At 42.1% G+C, this 15,637-nt stretch overlaps 2 pseudogenes; one reads left to right on the top strand and one right to left on the bottom strand.

The window, feature by feature from the left end:
- Positions 1-1,220: 1,220 nt before the first annotated feature.
- On the top strand, positions 1,221-2,935 carry LOC713695 (ubiquitin-conjugating enzyme E2 E3 pseudogene; annotated as a pseudogene).
- Positions 2,936-6,837: 3,902 nt separating this feature from the next.
- LOC100427070 (elongation factor 1-beta pseudogene) lies at positions 6,838-9,184 on the bottom strand (annotated as a pseudogene).
- Between the last annotated feature and the right edge of the window lie 6,453 nt (positions 9,185-15,637).

Raw genomic sequence — 15,637 nt, forward strand, 5'->3', positions numbered from 1 at the left:
CACGAGGCTGAGGCAGGAGAATCGCTGGAACCCAGGAGGTGGAAGTTGTAGTGAGCTGAGATTGCACTACTGCACTCCAGCCTGGGTAACAGAGCAAGGCTCTGTCTCAAATAGTAATAATAATAACAATAACAATAATAAAATAAACATACAATAACTGAGGTGGGAGGATCACCGGAGCCTGGGGAGGTCGAGGCTGCCGTGAGCCATAATCACACCACTGCACTGCAGCCGCGGCAATGGAGTGAGACTCTGTCTCAAAAAAAAAAAAGAAGAAAATAAAGGCAATGTCTCTTGCTACAGAGGTGGATGAGTGGATATTACTGCAGCTCCTTTGAAAGACTGGGTTAGCTGTTACACAAACCCACTGTGTGTGCAGCATCTGCCTGGGACTACCCCTGCATCTTTGCCCTGGGACTTGGGGGCTGGGGGAATCAATGTGCACATGAAGCTCGTGCTGTTGACTGTGCCATGTATAATATATGTAATAAACTGAACAAATCCATCTGGGCTCATTGTCTCCCTACTAACTGAATCTGTGGAAGTTTGGCAAACTGACCTAGCAGCTGTTGTGTGACTGCTGTTCAGGATCTGTTTGGCTGCTTGACAGGTAGGATGTTCACCTCCAAAAAAATGTTGATCACGAGTTCCTTACCTGAAAGGCAAATTCCCATTCTTACCTATGCTTTCTACTTTGTAGGAGAGTCCATAGTCATGTGAGAGATATTAGTAAAAGTATTAATGATATTTAGGTTAATGTGTGTATGAGTACTTTAAAACTCATAAATGTCTTCGGTACAAATTTATTAGTTTTGTCAATAATTGCCTTCCTGCTATCTTAAGGAGCATTTCCCCCTCACTCATCCATCACCAAAGTTACTATTTTGATTAGGAGATCCTGATCAACTTCTATAAACAATGTTCGGCTGGGTGTGGTGGCTCACACCTGTAATCCCAGCACTTTGGGAGGCTGAAACAGGCGGATGACCTGAGGTCAGGAGTTTGAGAGCAGCTGGGCCAACATGGTGAAACCCCATATCCACTAAAAATACAAAAAATAGCTGGGCGTGGTGGTGCGTGCCCGTAGTCCCAGTTACTGGGAGGCTGAGGCAGGAGAATCACTTGAACTGGGGAGCCAGAGGTTGCAGTGAGCCGAGATCGTGCCATTGCACTCCAGCCTGGGTGACAGAGTGAGACTCCATCTCAAAAAAAGAAAAAGAAACACAATTTTAATCTGTTCACATTCTGAAAATAACAGATGCTGAGAGGTCATGGAGAAAAAGGAATGCTTATACACTGCTGGTGGGAGTGTAAATTAGTTCAACTATTGTGGAAGACAGTGAGGCTATTCCTCAAGAATCTAGAACCAGAAACACCATTTGACCCAGCAATCAAATGGTTTTGACCATGACTATATGCTCAAAGGAATATAAATCGCTGTATTACAAAGACACATGTACACATATATTCATTGCAGCACTATTCACAATAGCAAAGACATGAAACCAATTTAAATGCCCATTGAAGACAGACTGGATAAAGAAAATGTGGGACTTTCAAAGTTCCACACTCCCAGGCCAGAGCCTTCTCGGCTTCTTTTTTTGCCTCCTTCTCCTTCCTCCCCCTCCCCCGCACGGCTGCCTCCATTTCCTTAAGGAAGGGTTTTTATCTCTCTCCCTCCTCCACACCGTAGCGGCGCATGAGCGGGTCGGGCGGGCGGCCGAGTTTTCCAACAGATAACTTCACCAAGATGTCCAGTGATAGGCAAAGGTCCGATGATGAGAGCCCCAGCACCAGCAGTGGCAGTTCAGATGCGGACCAGCGAGACCCAGCCTCTCTAGACCCTGAAGAACAAGAGGAAAGAAAACCTTCTGCCTCCCAGCAGAAGAAAAACACCAAACTCTCCAGCAAAACCACTGCTAAGTTATCCACTAGTGCTAAAAGAATTCAGAAGAGCTAGCTGAAATAACCCTTGATCCTCCTCCTAACTGCAGTGCTGGGCCTAAAGGAGCTAACATTTATGAATGGAGATGAACTATACTTGGTCCGCTGGGTTCTGTCTATGAAGGTGGTGTGTTTTTTCTGGATATCACATTTTCAACAGATTATCCATTTAAGCTACCAAAGGTTACTTCTGCACCGGAATCTATCACTGCAACATCAACAGTCAAGGAGTCATCTGTCTGGACATCCTTAAAGACAACTGGAGTCCCGCTTTGACTATTTCAAAGGTTTTGCTGTCTGTTTGTTCCCTTTTGACAGACTGCAACCCTGCGGATCCTCTGGTTGGAAGCATAGCCACTCAGTATTTAACCACCGAGCAGAACACGACAGGCTAGCCAGACAGTGGACCAAGAGACACGCAACAAAATTCACATCGTTTGTATGTAGTGTGAAGGAGCTGAAGGCTTCTTACTGTGCTGCAAATCTTTATAGCCTTCAAAATACAGACTTCTGTGTATATGTTATACTGATTCTACTCTGCTTTTATCCTTTGGAGCCTTGGAGACTCCCCAAAAAGGTAAATGCTATCAAGAGTAGGACTTTGTAGCTGTAGATTAGTTATGTTTAAAACGCCTACTTGCAAGTCTTGCTTCTTTGGGATATCAAAATGTATTTTGTGATTTACTAAGGATACTTACTGGTCCTGAAGTCTACCATATATTATAGTGCATTTTAGCCTAATTCATTATCTGTATGAAGTTATAAAAGTAGCTGTAGATGACTAGGAATTATGTCATTTGTATTAAACACAGATCTATTTCTGAGTAGGTGGTTCATGCTGTCGTGAAAAATGTTTTACCTTTTACCTTTGTCAGTTTGTAATGAGAGGATTTCCTTTTACCCTTTGTAGCTCAGAGAGCACCTGATGTATCATCTCAAACACAATAAACATGCTCCTGAAGGAAAAAAAAAATAAAAGAAAGAAAGAAAATGTGGTACATATCACCACGGAACACTATGCAGCCATATAAAAGAATGAGATCATGACCTTTGCAGGGACATGGATGGAGCCAGAGGCCATTATCCTTAGCAAACTAATGCAGGAACAGAAAACCAAATACCACATGTTCTCACTTGTAAATGGAAGCTAAATAATGAGAAGACATGAACACATAGAGGGGAACAACACACACTGGGGCCTACTGGAGAGCGGAGGGTGGGAGGAGGGAGAGGATCAGGAAAAATAACTAATGGGTACTAGCCTTAATACCTGGGTGATGAAATAATCTGTACAACCCCCCATGACACAAGTTTACCTATGTAACAAACCTGCATGTACCCCTGAACTTAAAAATTAAAAAAAGAAAACACAATTACAAAAAACGAGTAGTGTCTTTAAGTAACAAGACAAAGTGGATAAAACACATAGAGTAAACCTAAATCTTTCTTTCAAAACTTGCAGCTTTCACTGGGGAAAAATACAGGGTGTCCGCCTCTGACACATTAACTTAGCACTTTGGTTCTAACATACTGAAACAAATTTAGGGCTTCCTTACTAAGGACCTTGCTACTTTGATTCCTCACAATAATAGTAGGTATTACTGACACAACTGGTCCAGAAGTTATTCACGTCAGAGCCAGTATAATACTTTGGGTATATTCTCTTGCGTAGTAAATCATCTTTTAATATGTACCTTGGTCTAGAATGCGGGACTGCAGTGCCAGTCTGAAACTAGATTGAACCTGTCCACTGGCAAAAGACAAAGCACTCTTGTAAAGCTCTCTAGATTTTTTGTCTGCTACATCTTTACTTAAATGCTGTCAATTGGTCTTTACATCTGGGTAGTCTTCTGGGATTTCTTTTTTTCTTTTTTTTTTTTTTTGAGATGGAGTCTAGCTCTGTTGCTTAAGCTGGAGTGTCGTGGCGCTATTTTGGCTCACTGCAACCTCCACTTCCCAGGTTCAAGTGACTCTCCTGCCTCAGTCTCCTGAGTAGCTGGGACTACAGGCGTGTGGCACCACACTCGGCTATTTTTAAATTATTTTTTTATTTTTAGTAGAGACAGGGTTTTGATGGGTTTTGCTATGTTAGCCAGGCTGGTCTTGAACTCCTGACCTCAGGTGATCTGCGCTCCTTGGCCTCCCAAAGTGCTGGGATTACAGGCGTGAGCCATTGAGTCTGCTCGGATTTTTGATGCTCATTTGTTTTAGGATGGGTCGGTGGTGCATGAATCAGTTTTCTGTTTTGTTTTGAGACAAAGTCTTACTCTGTTGCCTAGGCTGGAGTGCAGTGGTGCCATCAGAGCTCACTGTAACCCCTAACTCCTGGGCTCAAGCGATCCTCCCACCTCAGCCTCCTGAGTAGCTAGGACTACAGGTGCTCGCCCGCATGACTGGCTAATTTTGTATGTTTTATTTTTTTAACTCGGAAACCTAGTTGATTGTATGTTATGGGCTGAAATGTACTCCCTCAAATTCATTAGTGCTGACCCCTAGTACCTCAGAATGTGACTACTGGAGATACCTCTTTAAAGATTCTCAGAGTAGATGACAGAGTGAGCCCCCATCTTACAAAAAAAAAAAAAAAAAAAGGAAGAGAAAATTTGGACAGAGATACAGAAGGAAGACCATGTGAAGGCACAGGGAGAAGATGGCCATCTATAAGCCATGGGAAAGCCGTTAGAATAAACCAACCCTGCTGACATGCCACCCAGTCTGTGGCATTTTGTCATGGCAGTTCTAGAAGATTAATGCAGAAAACAGTAAGAAAAGAGCTTCTGGCCGGGCACGGTGGCTCATGCCTTTAATCCCAGCATTTTGGGCGGCCAAGGCAGGTGGATCACTTGAGGTAAGGAGTTCAAGACCAATCTGGCCAACATGGTGAAACCCTGTCTCTACTAAAAACACACAGAAAAATTAGCCGGGCTTGGTGGTGCATGCCTGTAATCCCAGCTACTTGGGAGGCTGAGGCAGGAGAATTGCTTGAACCCAGGCAGCAGAGGTTGCAGTGAGCCCAGATCATGCCACTACACTCCAGCCTGAGTGACAAAGTGAGACACTGTCTCAAAAAAAAAAAAAAAAAAAAAAAAAGAGCTTCCTTTTCCACTTCTCCCTAGTTTGAAATCCATGAGGTATTTAGAGCTATGACAGCCATGGAACAATGAGGTGAAAAGAATAAAGACACAAGCCAGCATGCTAAAGACACAGAGAAGACAGAACTCGGACATTTGGTTACATTTTAGAGAAGCTGATCTAGGGGTTGACGCTCTCTAAATTTCTGCTAGGTAAACACTGAATGTCCGTATGGTTTAGCTACTTTTAATTGCCTATTCTGTTAGTGGCTGCTGAAAGCATTCCTAATGCAGATGCATAGCTGTCTTGTTTAACTCTATAGTCTTAGTCCTGAGAACAGTGCCTGACATGCAGTAAGCGGTCAAAGAATATTTGCTGAAAGAATAGGTCGGGCATGGTGGCTCACGCCTGTAATCCCAGCACATTGGGAGGCCAAGGTAGGCAGATCACTTGAGGCCAGGAGTTCGAGACCAGCCTGACCAACATGGTAAAACTCTGTCTCTACTAAAAATACAAAAGTTAGCAGGGCATGGTGGCACATGCCTGTAGTCCCAGCTGCTCAGAAGGCTGAGACAGGAGAGTCGCTTGAACCCAGAAGGTGGAGGTTGCAGTGAGCCAAGATCGTGCCACTGCACTGCAGCCTGGGTGACACAGTGAGACTCTGTCTCCAAAAAAAAGAAAGAATAGAGTGAATGGATTTTAGATCAGACACTAAGAATCATACCTTCAGAAGTGTGAGAAAATCAATTTCTGTTGTTTAAGCCATCTAGTCTATGCAACTAGTCTGGTTGTGACAGCCCTAGAATACTGACATGTTTTGTTTTCTTTGGGGGGCTCTCAGGGCAGGTTCCACATAGATTAGAATAACTTTGCTTATGTTCCTTCTGTCAGTGTTGTAGGGCATCTTTGGGGTCATACCTTAGGTAATAACAACTTACCATTCTTGTTTTACTCTAGTCCATTAATCTTTTCGTTTTTGTTCTTCAAAAATATTAATTAATTATTATTATTATTTTTTGAGACAGGGTCTCTCTCTGTCACCCAGGCTAGAGTGCAGTGTGTGATTTTGGCTCACTGAAACCTCTGCCTCCTGGGTTCAAGCGATTCTTGTGCCTTCTCCTGTGAAGCTGGGACCACAGGCGTGCACCACCATGCCTGGCTAATTTTTGTATTTTTAGTAGAGATGCAATCTTGCTATGCCGCCCAGGCTGATCTCAAACTCCTGGCCTGAAGCAATCCATCCCTTGGCCTCCCAGAGTGTTGGGATTATAGGCGTGAGCTACTGTGCCTGTCCCATAAACCTTTTTGGATAGTACCTAAAGTTCTTCAACCTTAGGCAACAAGATTATTAGATTAAACTCAGTGAGTATTTTACTCTAATGAAGGGATCCAGGTGGAAGGAAGACTTGATTTACTTATTCAATAAATATTTTTTGGCTGCCTACCATGTTCCAGGAATTGTCCTATGATCTAGGTGTTGGGAATATAGAAATTTGAACTAAAAGTTCAGGTTCTCATGAAGCTTACATCCAACATGTGTATATATATGTGTGGGAGGGGAAGATAAAATATACACTTAAATAAAAAAAAAATATGTCAAGTATAAATAAGGCAAAGTGAGGGGAAAAGAAGGCTGAGAATTTAAAGGATGGAGTTATGTTGAATTACTGTATCTTATGGGAACTAAATGACCATTATTCAGAATAAACATGCCAGAAGACAAAGATTTCGTAGATAATCAGAAATAGAAGATAATGAAAACTTCCTTTGCCTGAGGTTGTTTTATTTTTACTAAGTTAACTAATTAATTCTTTCTAGCTTTTATTTAAGCGCAATGATCGAGGATGGATTTGAGATCTTGTTGAACGCAGCCATATCCATGGATTGCATATAGTTCTCAAAGCAGTGATCTGCTCCTACCGCATATCTGTTCCAACTTTATCATCTTCAACACGATATTTGAAGTTTTAAAATTCCATATCCCACTGGAACTAGTAGAGAGGAGCCCCAGACTAAGCGGTCTGCTTTAATTCTTCTGACTCACTTCCCTAATTTTTTAAAAAAATTTTATTTTAATAGCTTTTGGGGCTGGGCGCGGTGGCTCATGCCTGTAATCCCAGCACTCTGGGAAGCTGAGGCAGGCGGATCACGAGGTCAGGAGATTCAGACCATCCTGGCTAACATGGTGAAACCCCGTCTCTACTAAAAAAATACAAAAAATTAGCTGGGCCTGGTGGCATGCGCCTGTAGCCCCAGCTACTCGGGAGGCTGAGGTGGGAGAATCGCTTGAACCCGGGAGCTGGAGGTTGCAGTGAGCCAAGATTGCACCACTGCACTCCAGCCTGGGCAACAGAGCAAGACTTTGTTGCAAAACAAAACAAAACAAAAAGCTTTTGGGGTACAAGTGGTTTTTTGTTGCATGCATGAATTATATAGTTGTGAATTCTGAGAATTTAGTGCACCCATCACCCAAATAGCGTATATTGTCTTAATATGTAGTTTTATTCCTAGCGCCGCCCCCTTCTGAGTCTCAAAGTCCATTACATCACTTTGTATGCCTTTGCATACTCATAGCTTAGCTTCCACTTATAAGTGAGAACATATGGTTTTTGGGTTTTTCACTCCTGAGTTACTTCACTTAGAATAATGGCCAGCAGCTTCATCCAAGTTGCTGCAAAAGACATTCGTTCCTTTTTATGGTTGAGTAGTGTTCCATGGTGTATATACATATATCCCACATTTTCTTTATCCACTCATTAGTCAGTGGGCACTTAGGTTGGTTCCATATCTTTGCATTTGTGAATTGTAATTGTGTTGCTACAATTTTTTTTTTTCTTTTTCTTTTTTTTTTTTTTGAGACAGAGTCTCGCTTAGTCGCCCAGGCTGGAGTGCAATGGCGCGATCTCGGCTCACTGCAAGCTCCGCCTCCCGGGTTCACGCCATTCTCCTGCCTCAGCCTCCCGAGTAGCTGGGACTACAGGCGCCCGCCGCCTCGCCCGGCTAATTTTTTGCATTTTTAGTAGAGACGGGGTTTCACCGTGTTAGCCAGGATGGTCTCGATCTCCTGACCTCGTGATCCGCCCGCCTCGGCCTCCCAAAGTGCTGGGATTACAGGCGTGAGCCACCGCGCCCGGCAATTTTTTTTTTTTCATATAATGACTTCTTTTCCTTTGGGTAGATAACAAGTGGTGGAATTGCTGGACCAAATGGTAAATTTACTTTTAGTTCTTTAAAGAATCTCTGGGCCGGGCGCGGTGGCTCAAGCCTGTAATCCCAGCACTTTGGGAGGCCAAGGCGGGTGGATCACGAGGTCAGGAGATCGAGACTATCCTGGCTAACACGGTGAAACCCCGTCTCTACTAAAAATACAAAAAACTAGCCGGGCGTGGTGGCGGGCGCCTGTAGTCTCAGCTACTCGGGAGGCTGAGGCGGGAGAATGGCATGAACCCGGGAGGCGGAGCTTGCAGTGAGCCGAGATCATGCCACTGCACTCCAGCCTGGGAGACAGCGAGACTCCGTCTCAAAAAAAAAAAAAAAAAAAAAAGAATCTCTGTACTGTTTTCCATAGAGGTTGTACTTATTTACATTCCCACCAGCAATGTGTAAGTGCTTCCTTTTCACCACATCCATGCCAAAATCTATTGTTTTTTGACTTTTTAATGACACTCCTCTAATTTTGCCATGTCTGTCTCATTATCACAAGGTTCCACATCTAGTGAGATGAAAGATGGCAACAGGGGCAGGTTTTTTGTTTGTTTGTTTGTTTTGTTTTTTTGGCTTTCTTTGATTCATACTATGCAGGGTATTCTTCCCTTTGCCTCTTTGATTCTTTACTTTCCTCCCCCTCATCAAATCCAAATAGATAAATGTCATCGTCATCTTCACTATCTGTAGCTCCACTTCCTCTAGTACCTTCCACATTAGCAAGACCATACTTGCCCAAAGCTTTCTTCATTCCTGCTAGGCTGGCTTTTTCCTTTTCGTAAGTCTTGATGTAATTATACCAATGTAGAGCATGACACAAGTTGCCAAACAATGGACTAGAGACTGCTTCAATTACTGCCACATCTGCTTGTGATGGCACATACCCCTTGTTGCAGCTCTGGTCAGTCAGGTAATCATTGTTCACCTGGAGGCCAGTGGGGCTTTTCAGGTCTCTGAAACCCATGGCATCAGCTGCATCTGAGAGCTGGGTAGCAGCAAAAGGAAGGAGCACAGGTTGTGGATGCCTAGCGCTGAGAGGAGACAGAGTTGTTGTAAAGAGTGAGTGGGAGCAATGACTTTAGGGAAAAGGCCCCCATTAAAATGTGAACTACATGAAGGCACAGTTTTGCTTTGTTTTATTCCCTCCTGTATCTCCAGTGACTAAAGAGGTACCTGGCAAATAATAAGTGCTTGATAAATAATTGCTGATAAATGACTAAATGATTAGCAAATAGGTGATTTAGACTTTGTAAACATGGCCAAATCAATGAACCAGAGTCCCAGATTCTTCATCTATAAAATGAGGAGTTCAGATTGGGCACATTTTTTTCTTTTTCTTTTTTGAGATGAAATCTCACTCTGTCACCCAAGCTGTACTGTAGTGGCACGGTCTCGACTCACTGCAAGCTCCATTTCCTGGGTTCACGCCATTCTCCTGCTTCAGCCTCACAAGTAGCTGGGACTACAGGCATCCGCCACCATGCTCAGCTAATTTTTTTGTATTTTTAGTAGAGACAGGGTTTCACCATATTAGCCAGGATGGTCTCCATCTCCTGACCTCGTGATCCGACAGCCTCGGCCTCTGAAAGTGCTGGGATTATAGGCGTGAGCCACCGCGCCCAGCCTTGGGTACATTTTAGGATTTCATTTAGCTCTAACATTCCATTGCTGGAGGAAAAAAAAAAAAAAGTTGTTACTGTACCTCCTACTTCACTTTATCTACTTTACTAGGTATATTTTCATTGATTGGCCAGAAAAATTATAGTGAATGTTGTTTGTCTTTCCAGCAGCTATTACTTCCTTTTCCCTGCCTAAGAGTACTTAAATTTTCATCTGGGTCTCCCCTGCTGATACGCTTTGAAATCAGTTGATCACCAGAAATGGACTGTGATTGACCAAAGCCAATCTCAGTAAGCCCATCTCCCTTGATGCAGTGATTGGTTGAGGCCTGGGTTCTCTAATCTAACCAGTTAGGTTAGCATTTCTCTGTCAGAAACGGACTTCTGTCTCCAGACAGGCCAGTGAGTTATGGATAAAGGAATTTTTGGGAAAAGTGTTTCTTGGCTCTTCTGAGAGTACAACTGAAAGACATGTTCTCTCTTGTCTGTATGCTTTTATATGTCTGTGTAAGCTTGGAACCATTGTAACCACTGTGGCATCATGAAGGTTGTAAACCTTGGAATAAGCTCACACTGTAGAAGGAAAAGCTGAGAGAGGAAAAATTAAGTCTTTGATAAAATCATTGAACTCCTGCATCAAACCAACCCTAAAGCACACCCTACCTTTTGAATTTCTAGTTCATAAACCAATAAACACCTTAATTGTTTACTCAAGCTTGTCTTTGATTTTTGCAGTTTTCTTTGAGGAGATAAGTTTAAATTCTTAAATCTTTAGAGTAGGATGAACTGATGATCGTCTATATGATTAGAATGAGCCGTACATGGGGGTGGTGAGGCAGCGTTTTCAGCTTGGGATTATTTTTGGCTCTCTGTTCCTCGGAATACTTCTTTCCAGCTTACCTCTCACAACCCCACCTGGGTGATGTAACTCAACCTATTTAGGGTGGATGATGGAAATTTAGATTTTTCTTTCAGAATATCCTAGGACCCACAGGAGTATTAGGGAAAGCAATACATGAAGAGTTGCACTTAGTTACCAGAACATTTTCATCACCCCCAAAAAGAAATCATGTGTCCATTAGCAGTCACTCCCCACTGTGCTTCCCCCAGTCCCTGGCAACCACTAAAGTACTTTCTGTCACTATGGATTTGCCTACTACCCATTTATATATTTGAAATATTTTTTGGCTTAATCATTTACTAACCTCTTAAAATCCTCCCTCTTTGCTCTAATAGCCTTTTGGTTTAACTTAAATTAGACTGTCAACTAAACTGGAACTCTTCCAATTTAGGTAGGTTCAGTGTATAACTATGTATTTGATTCCATAAATCTTTACAGTATAAGCTATATAAGACTTTATGTTCAGTTATTCCTCTTTTATTTTATTTTTTCCTTTAAGTTCTGTTCAAGAGTAAAGAATACTAAAGAAGGAAAAAGAATATGAGAAGTAGGAGGAGGATGAGGAGAAAAAAGAAGAAGATGAGTAGAGGGAGGAGGAGGAATATGACAGTGTCATAGAGAAAGGAAAATTTTATTGATGAAACCAAAGAAACAGCCACTATTGGATTCTAGAAAACATTACCCCCCTCCTCTGCAAACAAAAAGGGACGAAGGCTGGGTGTGATGACTCATACCTGTAATCTGTAATCCCAGCACTTTGAAAGGCCAAGGAAGGAGGATTGCTTGAGGCCAGGAGTTTGAGATTAGCCTGGCCAACAGAGTGAGACCCCTGTCTCTACAAAAACAAACAAACAAACAAACCAGAATTAGCTGGGCGTGCTAGTGATACACACGTATAGTCCAGGCGGAGGTGTTGAGGACCTCTTGAGCACAGGAGTTTGAGACTGCAATGAGCTACAATCACAGCACTGCACTACAGCCTAGATGACAGAGTTTAAACCCTGTCTCAAAAAAAAAAAAAAAAAAAAAAAAAAAAAGGATGAAAACCAAAACTGGATCTTACATGATGTATGTGATGAAAAACATTTTTGAATCTTCGTAGACTAGGACAGAGGCCCCTATGGCATATTTCAAAGAAACTCTCCATTTCTATATTAAACCCTATTTCCTTTCAATAAGCCATCTGATTTGGATATGTGAACTTTAAATGCTTTATTAGCCATGAGAAAAGAAGATACAGCACTTTCATAATTTTGGGAAATATTAAGAACATCCTTTTACTTTGTAAAGTTTAAGAGATCAGATACATGCTTTTACATAGAACAAAAGAAGAATGATTAAATGTGATATTACGAGTTTTATTTTATGAAGGTAATTTATGATTAAGAATGGATGACATAAAACCAACTGTTCTAGAACAGCATGTAACAAAGCTAAGTCTATTGTCTGTCTTTTCTGATTTTTAAGCTTATGAAACTTTGTTTCGTATTGTTTCCTCAAGGAAGATTAACTGAAATTCTGTATATTAAATTTTAACTCTAAAATAGCATTCCTATCACAAACTGTAGATGAGAAATGCTGCTTCCAACAGTTTTGGTGTCAGAAAGACAGTAGGGCAAATGTTAGAAACAAATTTAAAAAGAGAACTTATTTTCCATCTGCCTAGGCTTGACTACTAGGAAGGGTTTCAATTAAAAGCCATAGCTTCAGAGTAAAGGACGCTTATTTCCAAATTTAGATGGGAATAATAACGTAAGACAGGTAGAAGAAACAGTTATAGAGGATTAACAGAAGAATGACCAAAAAGTGTTTATGATGAATTAAAAACGATGACAAATTTTATAAGACTTCTTTTCCTAGACGATAGGGTCTAATTTCTCTTCATTGAATCTGGGCTAGTCATAGTGATTTCCTTGATGAATCAAGTTCAGTGCCAGTATCACTGAGTGACTTCCAAGGCTGGGTCTCCTTGCACCTTCACTCTTGGTCTCTTGGAATGTTTGCTTCCTGTGCTCTTCAGACTCTCCCTTCTTGAGATACTATGTATTGGAGTCTAGCGGCTACTCAGTGAGAAGACCCAGCCACATGGAGAAACAGCATGTAGGTGCTTGAGTTAATAGCTCCAGTTAAGCTCCCAGCTGAAAGCCAGCACCAACTGCCAGGTATCTTTGGCATCTAGTCCAGATGAGCCTTCAAATAATTGCAGTTCCAGCCAATATCTGACTGCAACTGTAGGGGGGACTCTAAGGAGAATTGCTCAATTGAGCTCTTCCTGAACTACTAACATCTCACATTGTAAGCAAAATGAAATGGTTGTTTTAAACTACTAAATTTTGGGGTAATTTGTTATGCCACAAGAGTTAATGGAACAGTCCTGGTTTTTTCAACTGCTCTAACAACTTCTGTCACATCAAGCTTTGTATGCTGAGGCTGTTAGATTTGCAAGGATAGAATACAATCTGAAAACTTGCAATAAACAAGTCATGTAATTATGAGGTAGCACTATCCCACCAAGGTGAACTTTTAATGCTTTTGTTGCTTAGGGAAGAATCTCCTTAAGCCTCTCTCTTGTGGCTTCATTACATCTATCAGTAAAAAAACAAAACAAAACAAAAAAACACCAAACCAAGATAAAACAAAAGCCCTACATAATAATGTCCTTTATCTCCACTCGGCTCTTGATCTGAATGATGTTAGATGGAAGGGGTCAGTACTCTGCCTGCTTGAACTTTGCTACCAGACACTCTGCTTTCTCCGTCTCCTCTGAAGGCTGCCTTTGATTTTAGCACTCCTTTGGCCTGCCAGAATTTCAGCAGTGCCAGTAGGTTCCAGGGCAGGCTGTTCTGAGCATGACCTGCTGGCATCAAAACTGGTGTGTGACTAAATTCTGATCTGCCCAAAACATTTTCTTACTTTAGCAACAACAGTTGTTGTTGATGTGCTGCTGCTTCTTTTTTAAACTTAGTACTTGGGGTTGTTAACTACTATTAGTCCAAATATTAGAAATGTGTTTTTGGTATATCAGTCAGTCCCTGCCCCCTATCTGGTATACTCTATATGAAGTTTGAAACATATTTCAGGCCTTATTTCAAATACCTCTTTACTGGCCTAGGATAAGAGACAAAATTTATACCAACCTGTTTGAAATATTCGATTGTATAAATGCCTCATTCTTTGATTCACTATTAGGTCACTGAATTTTATTAATCATGTCCAAGTACACACATATCACTTTCCCATGATTTGTAATAATTATTAACCAGAAACATACCATGTTGGGTTGGTATGATATCTTTGGATGTCAAGTATGTTGGGTCTCTACGGGTAGCAATAGAGGGCAATTGGGTGTCTTTTTTTTTTTGGCAGATCTTTTCATTTAATACAGAAGTTGCAAACCCAAAAGCCACTGCAGCAGTATGCCAATGGGGTTGGCATTGGGTGTTAGGGTGTGGGGACTATGAGGTGTATGATGAGGTATATGAACGAAGATAGTAAATTTGTAAATGCATTTTATTGCAGCATTTCTGCATCCCAAAACAAATTCTTTTTGACACCTCAGTTCTTACACTTGTTTTGTCCTTATAGAGGTGATTGTTCTTACAGTGGTTTGTTTTATAATGATGTTTTTAGTTGAATGTCTACAATGGAGACAGTTCATTTGCATATTAAACTTGTAGGAATAATTATTGTTTCCACAAATAAATATTCTTTGTCTCATTTTGCACAAAATCCATAGGGAAGTCAACCTTTCATTTTCTCCTTTTCTTTTCTTTCCTGTTTTTTTTTTTTTTTTTTTTTTTTTTGAGATGGAGTCTTATTCTGTCACCCAGGCTGGAGGGCAATCTCAGATCACTGCAACCTCTGCCTCCCGGGTTCAAGCGATTCTCCTGCCTCTACCTCTCAAGTAGCTGGGATTACAGGCGCCCATCACCATGCCCGGCTAATTTTTTACTTTTAGTAGGGATGGGGTTTCACCATGTTGGCCAGGTTGGTTTTGAACTCCTGACCTCAGGTGATCCTCATGTCTCAGCCTCCCAAAGTGCTGGGATTACAGACATGAGCCACCGCGTGTGGCCCAATTTCCCATTTTCTTTTCTTTCTCTTTTTTTTTTTTTTTGAGATGGAGTCTCTCTCTGTTGCCCAGGCTGGAGTGCAGTGGCATGATCTTGTCCCACCGCAAGCTCCACCTCCCAGGTTCATGCCATTCTCCTGCCTCAGCCTCCCGAGTAGCTAGGACTACAGGCATCCACCACCATGCCCGGCTAATTTTTTTGTATTTTTACTAGAGACGGAGTTTCACCATGTTAACCAGGATGGTCTCGATCTCCTGGCCTCATGATCTGCCCACCTTGGTCTCCCAAAGTGCTGGGATTACAAGCATGAACCGCTGCGCCTGGCCCATTTTCTTTTTTTTTCTTTTTTTTTTTCATTTTTTTAGACGGAGTCTCGCTCTGCCACCCAGGCTGGAGTGCAGTGGTCGGATCTCAGCTCACTGCAAGCTCCGCCTCCCGGGTTCACGCCATTCTCCTGCCTCAGCCTCCCAAGTAGCTGGGACTACAAGCGCCCGCCACCTCGCCCGGCTAGTTTTTTGTATTTTTTAGTAGAGACGGGGTTTCACCGTGTCAGCCAGGATGGTCTCGATCTCCTGACCTCGTGATCCGCCCGTCTCGGCCTCCCAAAGTGCTGGGATTACAGGCTTGAGCCACCGCGCCCGGCCTCCTACCTGGCCCATTTTCCCACTTTCTACACAGACATGAATGCAAAGAAATATTTCTGTGTTCTAAGAAAGTCGGCTGTCCACATATAGTGATAAATGGCAATCCATACTTGGTTTGCATGTTAGAGAAAAACAGAAAGTGGTAGTTACTGGGTTGAAATGAAAAGTGTAGGCAGCTTC

The sequence above is a fragment of the Macaca mulatta genome, chromosome 4 (genome assembly GCF_049350105.2).
Source record: "Macaca mulatta isolate MMU2019108-1 chromosome 4, T2T-MMU8v2.0, whole genome shotgun sequence".
Lineage (NCBI taxonomy): Eukaryota > Metazoa > Chordata > Mammalia > Primates > Cercopithecidae > Macaca > Macaca mulatta.